Raw genomic sequence first — 10,508 nt, forward strand, 5'->3', positions numbered from 1 at the left:
CATGCAGATCTCCTCTAGAGCAGTGATGTTTTGGGGTTGTTGCCGGGCAACACAGACTTTCAACTCAATCCAAAGATTTTCTATGGGGTTGAGATCTGGAGACTGGCTAGGCCACTCCAGGACCTTGAAATGCTTCTTACGAAGCATCTTGCGTGGAGCCCCAGATCGAGGGAGATTATCAGTGGTCTTGTATGTCTTCCATTTTCTAATAATTGCTCCCACAGTTGATTTCTTCAAACCAAGCTGCTTACCTATTGCAGATTCAGTCTTCCCAGCCTGGTGCAGGTCTACAATTTTGTTTCTGGTGTCCTTTGACAGCTCTTTGGTCTTGGCCATAGTGGAGTTTGGAGTGTGACTGTTTGAGGTTGTGGACAGGTGTCTTTTATACTGATAACAAGTTCAAACAGGTGCCATTGATACAGGTAACGAGTGGAGGACAGACGAGCCTCTTAAAGAAGAAGTTACAGGTCTGTGAGAGCCAGAAATCTTGCTTGTTTGTAGGTGACCAAAAACTTATTTTCCACCATAATTTGCAAATAAATTCATAAAAAATCCTACAATGTGATTTTCTGGATTTTTTTTCTCATTTTGTCTGTCATAGTTGAAGTGTACCTATGATGAAAATTACAGGCCTCTCTCATCTTTTTAAGTGGGAGAACTTGCACAATTGGTGGCTGACTAAATACTTTTTTTGCCCCACTGTATGTTTTGTCCATTTCAGACAATGGACACAGATACTGGGTGACATCGCTACTGGATGGAAACGCAGTACGGATTCAAGTGGACACTGGAGCAGCCATATCTTTGCTGTCTGAGGCTGTATACAAGGAGAAACTACATCACCTCACACTACAGCCCACAAAGATGACGCTGAAAACATACACCGGAGAGATTGTTCCAGTGAGAGGAAGTGTGATTGTTACAGTGGAGCTCAACAAACAGAAGGTAAAGCTACCACTCTACATTGGAATCACCTCAGCTCTGTCCTAGTTTCAGAGAGCTATGGACCAGATACTGAGTGGGCTTACTGGGGTCCAATGTTACCTCGATGATCTACTCATTACCGGCAAAGACGAGCAGGAGCACCTGAGAAACCTGAACGCTACACTACAGAGATTGGAGGAGCACGGTCTGAAGGTCCGTAGGGACAAATGCAAGTTCTTCCGGCCCTCTGTTGAGTACCTGGGTCACGTCATTGACAGTTCGGGGCTCCACAAGGTGCCATCAAAGGTAAAGGCCGTTGCGGAAGCTTCATCCCCACAGAACGTGAGTCAGCTGAGATCATTCTTAGGACTACTGACATACTACGCAAAGTTTGTGCCAAAACTAACTAACATGTTAAAGCCACTGCATGAACTTTTGAACAAAACCAAACAGTGGAAGTGTACAGACAGATGTGAGGAGGCCTACAAGAAAGTGGAAACAGCCTTAGCTCAGTCAGAGGCCCTAACCCACTTCAACCCCAACTTGCCATTACAGTTGGCATGTCATGCATCATCTTATGGCATTGGTGCAGTTGTCTCACACAGCATGCCATCAGGTGAAGAAAGGTAAATTGCTTTCGCATCACGGACCTTAAGTAAAGCCGAGAGCAATTACGCACAGATAGAGCGTGAAGCACTCGCCATTGTGTTTGGAGTTAAGAAATTTAATCAGTTTCTGTTTGGCCAACGATTCACACTGCTGACGGACCATAGACCCCTCACCTCCATCTTTGGTCCCCACACCGGCAGTCAGCCGCATGCAGCTATGGGCATTATTGTTATCTGCTAAGTACAGAAGGTCTGAGCAGCACTGCAATGCAGACGGCCTCTCAAGGCTTCCCTTACCTGTCACACACACTGAGCACTCACAGGCTGAAATATTCTACTTCAAGGAAGTGACGAACGCCCCAGTTACATCTGTCCAAGTGAAAAAGTTCACCCACACTGATCAAGTCCGTATCACCCTGCAACGAACAGCCTCGCTGAATGGTTTGTCCAAACGATGAAACAAGCTTTAAAATCACAGGGGAACGGCTCCCTCAATAGGCGTCTAAACACCTTCCTGTTAACCTACAGAAACACTCCCCATGCTACAACCAGTGGCACCCGCATCAGCCATGATGAAAAGACAGCTTCACATGTGACTTAACCTCCTGAGACCTCCAAAGACTAACCAGGTTGTACAGACAACAGAGAACACAGGTGGAGAGACGGAGCAAAGCAAAAGACAGAAGCTTCATAGCTGGAGAGAGCGTTCTTGATTGGAACTACTGCAAATGTCCAAACTGGATACCAGCAACAGTGGTCACACAAACGGGTCCTGTGTCCTACACAGTTCACTCACCGGAAAACATCATCTGGAGGAGACACGTGGATCAACTGTTGCCAGGAACCAACCTCAGAGATGACTCCTGTCAAGTGACAAACCAAGATCAGCGACTAGAGACCTACCATGACTATGAGCCATCACCTGAACATCCACTGAGCAACCTACAAGTGTGGAAAGTGCTCTAGACTCACCTGAACCAGCGAGAGTGGCTATTCAGAGTACTGTTGCACCCCAGTCTGGGCATACACCAGCACCACTCAGACTGAGAGACCATGTGACTGTAGACTCACCTGTACGTCGTCATTACCGTGCAAGAGAAAGACGACCCCCTGACAGGTTGACTATTTAGTTCAGACTAACCTCCGACATTGGGGCAGAATACACCCCAGGGTTAAGTTTGGGAACTGGGGCAGTTTACTCTCTTTCCCTAGTTTAGAAAAGGTTATTCTGAAAAGTTCATATATTTACATTAACAGAACTGTTATGTTAAAAGGAAAATATGCAAAACAGTGAATATTTACTTTTTCCTTATGAGTCATCAAAAGTATGTTGTGTATTGATTTCTAGTTTTGTCCCTTTAGGGCACCTGTAACCCCCCTTACTTAATTACGTTGAAATGCTTGGAATGTTCTTCCTGTGAAACGCATTAAACAATGGCCACGTTAATTTCTACTCCAGTCTCATGTCCTGTCCTTATAAGTAATACAGTGTGCTATACAACACTACCAGTCCCGGACAGGGGTAAGGAAGGAAAGGTTTGTACTAGAGGTCGACCGATAAAATCGGAATGCCCGATTAATTAGGGCTGATTTCAAGTTTTGATAACAATCGGAAATCGGGAATATTTTTGGGCACTGATTTGCCGATTGTTTTTTTTTTATACCTTTATTTAACTAGGCAAGTCAGTTAAGAACACATTCCTATTTTCAATGACGGCCTAGGAACGATGGGTTAACTGCCTTGTTCATGGGCAGAAAGGACAGATTTTCACCTTGTCAGCTTGCAACCTTACAGTTAACTAGTCGAACGCAATAACGACCTGCCTCTCTCTTGTTGCACTCCACAAGGTGTTACGCGAATGCAGTAAGCCAAGGTAAGTTGCTAGCTAGCATTAAACTTATCTTATAAAAAACAATCAATCATAATCACTAGTTAACTACACATGGTTGATGAAATTACTAGATATTATCTAGCATGTCCTGCATTGCATATAATCTGACTGAGCATACAAGCATACAAGTATCTAAGTATCTGACTGAGCGGTGGTAGGCAGAAGCAGGCGCGTAAACATTCATTCAAACAGCACTTTCGTGCGTTTTGCCAGTAGCTCTTCGTTGTGTGTCAAGCATTGCGCTGTTTATGACTTCAAGCCTATCAACTCCCGAGATGAGGCTGGTGTAACCGATGTGAAATGGCTAGCTAGTTAGCGTGCGCTAATAGCGTTTCAAACGTCACTCGCTCTGAGCCTTCTAGTAGTTGTTCCCCTTGCTCTGCATGGGTAACGCTGCTTCGATGGTGGCTGTTGTCGTTGTGTTGCTGGTTCGAGCCCAGGGAGGAGCGCGGAGAGGGACAGAAGCTATACTGTTACACTGGCAATACTAAAGTGCCTATAAGAACATCTAATAGTCAAAAGGTTAATGAAATACAAATGGTATAGAGGGAAATAGTCCTATAATTCCTATAATAACTACAACCTAAAACGTCTTACCTGGGAATATTGAAGACTCATGTTAAAAGGAACCACCAGCTTTCATATGTTCTCATGTTCTGAGCAAGGAACTGAAATGTTAGCTTTCTTACATAGCACATATTGCACTTTTACTTTCTTCTCCAACAGTTTGCTTTTGCATTATTTAAACCAAATTGAACATGTTTCATTATTTACTTGAGGCTACATTGATTTTATTGATGTATTATGTTAAGTTAAAATAAGTGTTCATTCAGTATTGTTGTAATTGTCATTAATAGAATGTTGTTGTTTTTTTTTTAATTGGCCGATTAATCGGTATCGGCCTTTTTGGTCCTCCAATAATCGGTATCGCCGTTGAAAAATCATAATCGGTCGACCTCTAGTTTGTACCACTGTGTCAGCAGTCCACATTAACTCACACATACACACGTGGCAGGTGGTGTTTGGCTCAGGCTTGGGAATCCAGACACACACACTAGATAGAGATGGGCAAACTAGTTATTCAGCCTTTTTAAACATCTCACCAATAGGGCTGTTCTGCAGAGGGCACACTATCATCAGTAATTACCATCAGTAAGTTCAACAGATCACTAGTCTGACACCTCAACAGATGACAAATCCCCATTTATGACCTTATACAGTAATACCATGTCACTGGTGTTTGTTTCTCAGAGCGTGGTGAGTCACAGTAAGCTGTGATATCTAGTCTCAACATGCGAAGGCATGACGACACACAGGTCCAGGACAAAGTCCACTGGCTACTGGACAGAGTGAAAGAAGCCCCAAAATAGTGTGTGAGCGTGCGTGTGTGTGTACTCATAGGTTTGTGTGCTTTTATTGAGCAATGTGTGTTTTCATTGAGCTATGCTTTCAGAGGGAAATTACAGCTTCTGTTTTTACATGCTGATTATGGCAGAGAGAAACATTTGCACATATTCGGAAAGAATGTGCAACCTTCGCTGACATTGGGGGGGAGAAGCTGGAAAAAGTGACTGAGGGCCACTTTTTGCTCTGGTCATTTTCATCACGATAAAACATACCAGCCACTATATCAATATGACCAAGTTGAGGCTAACAGTTAGGAGTTAGCAGTTAATGCTATAACGCTACCATTAATTTAGCCTTAAACACAGCCATTGTAATAAGCACTTTGACCACAGCTTGGTTTGGAATAGCCTACTTTACATCACCGAAAGGGGGAAAAAAAATGCAGTAGGGGTTTCTTGCATGATAACACTAAGAAAAGTTCTCTAAATACTTTAATGCAGACACACTTAAACCAGTTTTACCCAATTTTTACCAGCATGTGACATGTGCTACCAGGGGTGGAAAAAAATCCTACACCACCTTTACCCCACACACAGAGATGATTACAAAGCTCTCCCCCGCCCTCCATTTGGCAAATCTGACCATAATTCTATCCTCCTGATTCCGGCTTACGAGCAAAAACTAAAGCAGGAAGTGCCAGTGACTCGCTCAATACGGAAGTGGTCAGATGACGCAGATGCTATACTACAGGACTGTTTTTCTAGCACAGACTGGAATATGTCCCAGGACTCATCCAATGGCATTGAGGAATACACCACCTCAGTCATCGGCTTCATCAATAAGTGCATCGATGACGTTGTACCCACAATGACTGTACGTACATATCCCAACCAGAAGCCATGGATTACAGGCAACATCCGCATCGAGCTAAAGGCTAGAGCTGCCGCTTTCAAGGAGCGGCAGACTAATCCGGACGCTCATAAGAAATCCCGCTATGCCCTCAGACGAACCATCAAACAAGCAAAGTGTCAATACAGGATTAAGATGAAATCCTACTACACCGACTCTGACACTCGCCGGATGTGGCAGGGCTTGAAAATTATTACGGACTTTAAAGGGAAACCCAGACGCAAGCTGTCCAGTGACGCGATCCTACCAGACGAGCTAAATGCCTTTTATGCTCGCTTCGAGGCAAGCAACACTGAAGCATGCACGAAAGCACCAGCTGTTCTGGATGACTGCGTGATAACATTCTCAGTAGCCGATGTGAACAAAACCTTTAAACAAGTCAACATTCAAAGCCGCTGGGCCAGACGGATTACCAGGACGTGTACTCAAAGCATGCGCGGACCAACTGGCAAGTATTTTCACTGACATTTTCAACCTCTCCCTGACAGAGTCTGTAATACCTACATGTTTCAAGCAGACCACCATAGTCCCTGTGCCAAGGAAGCGAAGGTAACCTGCCTAAATGATTACCGCCTCGTAGCACTCACGTCGATAGGCATGAAGTGCTTTGAAAGGCTGGTCATGGCTCACATCAACAGCATCCTCCCGAACACCCTAGACCCACTCCAATTCGCATACCGCCCCAACAAATCCACAGATGACACAATCTCAAAATCGCACTCACACTGCCCTTTCTCACCTGGACGAAAGGAACACCCATGTGAGAATGCTTTTCATTGACTACACCTCAGCGTTCAACACCATAGTGCCCACGAAGCTCATCACTAAGCTAAGGAACCTGGGACAAAACACCTCCCTCTGCAACTGGATCCTGGACTTCCTGATGGGCCACCCCCAGGTGGTAAGAGTAGGCAACAACACGTCCGCCACTCTGATCCTTAACACTGGGGCCCGGGGTGTGTGTTTAGTCCCCTCCTGTACTCCCTGTTCACCCGCGACTGCGTGGCCAAACATGACTCCAACACCATCATTAACTTTGCTGACGACACAACAGTGATCACCGACAATGATGAGACGGCCTATAGGGAGGAGGTCAGAGAACTGGCAGTGTGGTGCCAGGACAACAACCTCTCCCTCAATGTGAGCAAGACAAAGGAGCTGATCGTGGACTACAGGAAAAGGCGGTCCGAACAGGTCCCCATTAACATCGACGGGGCTGTAGTGGAGCAGGTCGAGAGTTTCAAGTTCCTTGGTGTCCACATCAACAACAAACTATCATGGTCCAACACACCAAGACAGTTGTGAAGAAGGCACGACAAAACTTTTTTCCCCTCAGGAGACTGAAAAGATTTGGCATGGGTCCTCAGATCCTCAAAAGGTTTTACAGCTGCACCATCGAGAGCATCCTGACCGGTTGCATCACCGCCTGGTATGGCAGCTGCTCGGCAGCTGACCGTAAGGCGCTACAGAGGGTAGTGCGTACGGCTCAGTACATCACTGGGGCCAAGCTTCCTGCCATCCAGGACATATAATAGGCTCTGTCAGAGGAAAGCCCATAAAATTGTCAGAGACTCCAGACTGTTTTCTCTGTTACCGCACGGCAAGCGGTACCGGAGTGCCAAGTCTAGGACCAACAGCTTCTACTCCCTATCGATTAGACTGCTGAACAATTCATAAAAATCGCCACTGGACAATTTACATTGACTCCCAACCCCCTCCCTTCTGTACACTGCTGCTACTCGCTGTTTGTTTGTTACCTATGCATAGTCACTTCGCCCCCATCTACATGTACAGGTTACCTCAACTAGCCTGTACCCCCGCACACTGACTCGGTACCGGTGCCCCCTGTATAAAGCCTCGTTATTGTTATTCTTATTGTGTTACTTTTGCCTACTTGGTAAATATTTTCTTCTTCTTGAACTGCACTGTTGGTTAAGGGCTTGTAAGTAAACATTACACGGTAAAGTCTACACTTGTTGTATTCGGCGCATGTGGCAAATAAAGTTTGATTTGATTTTTAGAAGCCATTTGAGAGTCAAATGTTTCAGGAAGCCTTTTGTTATTTATTGCACTAACTACCCTTATGTTACGAGCTACTGTGCAAAACACAAAGTAAATAGCTACCAATAAATGACTGACTTCTTAACTGAAAATATGTACTTTAAATGCCTATTTCATTTGCATACTAAAGCCAAATCCAAATTTTCAAACAGAAACAACAAGCATTATTTAGCATTCAACCATCTCCCTGTGCATGCGACAAACATCTTTATTCATGAATGCTTAGTCCTTGAATAATGAATGAATTACAAGCCTGAGAGTTGTTTTGTGAGTCACAGGGAGATGCTCTTTGATGATGGTTGAAAGACTTGGTGTGATGAGAGGGAGCTTTTTGGTTAGAACGCCTGTCGTCCACACACACACAGTTTGACAGGCCTCCTGTAGGTGCTGTGTGTTTGAAAAGACATCATCATGTCAAGGTGCTGTGTGTTTAAACAGACATCTTCATCATGTCAACGTGCTGTGTGTTTAAATAGACATCTTCATCATGTCGACGTGCTGTGTGTTTAAACATACATCTTCATCATGTCGACGTGCTGTGTGTTTAAACAGACATCTTCATCATGTCAACGTGCTGTGTGTTTAAACAGACATCTTCATCATGTCGACGTGCTGTGTGTTTAAACAGACATCTTCATCATGTCAAGGTGCTGTGTGTTTAAACAGACATCTTCATCATGTCAACGTGCTGTGTGTTTAAATAGACATCTTCATCATGTCAACGTGCTGTGTGTTTAAACAGACATCTTCATCATGTCAACGTGCTGTGTGTTTAAACAGACATCTTCATCATGTCAACGTGCTGTGTGTTTAAACAGACATCTTCATCATGTCAACGTGCTGTGTGTTTAAACAGACATCTTCATCATGTCGACGTGCTGTGTGTTTAAACATACATCTTCATCATGTCGACGTGCTGTGTGTTTAAACAGACATCTTCATCATGTCAAGGTGCTGTGTGTTTAAACAGACATCTTCATCATGTCAACGTGCTGTGTGATTGATGCAGTAAGTGAGTGATGCAACAAAGCTATCAGAACACTGTATACAGATGAATCAAGCTCTATAATGGACCTCAGATAGGAGCACACACAGCTCACTAACCAGCTGAGACACTGGGGAAGATGGGAGACATGCATCGCTCTCTTGTTTGTATTCATAAAGTCTCAGAGTAGTGTTGAACCTAGATCAGTTTAGCCTTTTTAAGCATATTGAACCAGATCAGCACTACAAGGGGTGTGAATGTGTACGTTAAAGAGAAGGCTGAATAAAAAATATCAATCACCGTACTGATAACAGGAGAGCGAGTGAGAGAACACTATGGAGAGTATGAGTACTGACAAGTGGGTGAGCGCTAGAGAGAACCAGACAGACAGTGAGAGCGCTAGAGAGAACCAGACAGACAGTGAGAGCGCTAGAGAGAACCAGACAGGCAGTGAGAGCGCTAGAGAGAACCAGACAGGCAGTGAGAGCGCTAGAGAGAACCAGACAGACAGTGAGAGCGCTAGAGAGAACCAGACAGACAGTGAGAGCGCTAGAGAGAACCAGACAGACAGTGAGAGCGCTAGAGAGAACCAGACAGACAGTGAGAGCGCTAGAGAGAACCAGACAGACAGTGAGAGCGCTAGAGAGAACCAGACAGACAGTGAGAGCGCTAGAGAGAACCAGACAGACAGTGAGAGCGCTAGAGAGAACCAGACAGACAGTGAGAGCTAGAGTGCCAGGCCAGCTACGTATGGTGTTAAGGGAACTGTGTAGTGAAGTGAATGAGGGACGGCCCTAGGAAGAAATAAATATTCCCCAGCAGCAGACAACAGCTCTGCCTCGGGCACAGCAGGAACAACAAGCAGTCATTTATAACGTCTGGGAGAGGGGACGACAACACGGCAGAGAACAGATGAAAGGAGAGAAGGATGAGAGAGGAGGAGAGGAATGATCAGAGGAGTTACTCCCTGAAACTTCAGAAGCGTAAAGAGATAGGCTGTTGAGAAAGTTAGTTCAACAAAGTGGACAATATCACGACAAGCTTTAAAGTAGTTACATTTCTAATTTGTGTGTTTATATCGGTTTACTCACAATGCTACAGGGCCTGATTCACACCGTAGGGCCAAACTCAGCAGAGCCGAGCGGTGCTGTACTGGCCTGGATACACATCCTCCATAGCTACTGGAAACGTGCTGGAAAGGCACAGCGTCAGCCCTAGTAATGTCATGGATTTTGAAGAGCTTCTGAAGAGATTTACTTGCTCCTTTTCGTCACCAGTTGATCTATAACAATCGGTCTGTGAAGTCAGTGACAGTTTAACAGGTGAGGTTAGGTACGTATTTCCAGACTGTAGCATTACCAAAGACCTCTAGGACACACGCACTAAATGATGTATGGTCAAGCCCTGAAGGCAAACATTATACACTGTTATACCACACCAAGGAACATACAGTCCAAGGTGATGAATAGCAGGCACACACACACACACACCAAAACGATGTATAGTCAAGCCCTGAAAGCAAACATTACACTCTCGGTTATACCACACCAATGAACATACAGTCCAATGTGATGAATAGCAGGCACACACACAGTGCATTAAAACACCCCAACTCTGGTCCCAGACTCTCCCTCTCATGATGTCAGCAGACTAGGAAATGGAACTGACTGAATAACAAATGTGATGGAGCAAAATAAACCCAGATATTACAGTACACAATGTTTCAGTACAGAACTATGTCCTCCATTAACTGAAGAGCTGCTGACTTAAGTTACTAATATT

The 10,508-nt window shown here is 44.7% G+C and overlaps 1 protein-coding gene across 4 annotated transcripts in view; it reads right to left on the reverse strand.

The window, feature by feature from the left end:
* The window catches only part of LOC110529031 (plexin-B1), a 185,574-nt gene that overhangs the window by 95,706 nt on the left and 79,360 nt on the right, over window positions 1-10,508 (reverse strand). Inside the window, exon 3 of one of the 4 annotated variants that reach the window (XM_036984101.1) lies at window positions 9,818-10,022. The exons of the other annotated variants lie outside the window; for them this stretch is intronic. The gene's annotated coding sequence lies outside the window, so the exon portion shown is untranslated. The remainder of the gene's footprint in view (window positions 1-9,817; window positions 10,023-10,508) is intronic. 4 annotated transcript variants of the gene reach the window in all.

The sequence above is a fragment of the Oncorhynchus mykiss genome, chromosome 7, assembly GCF_013265735.2.
Source record: "Oncorhynchus mykiss isolate Arlee chromosome 7, USDA_OmykA_1.1, whole genome shotgun sequence".
Classification (NCBI taxonomy): domain Eukaryota; kingdom Metazoa; phylum Chordata; class Actinopteri; order Salmoniformes; family Salmonidae; genus Oncorhynchus; species Oncorhynchus mykiss.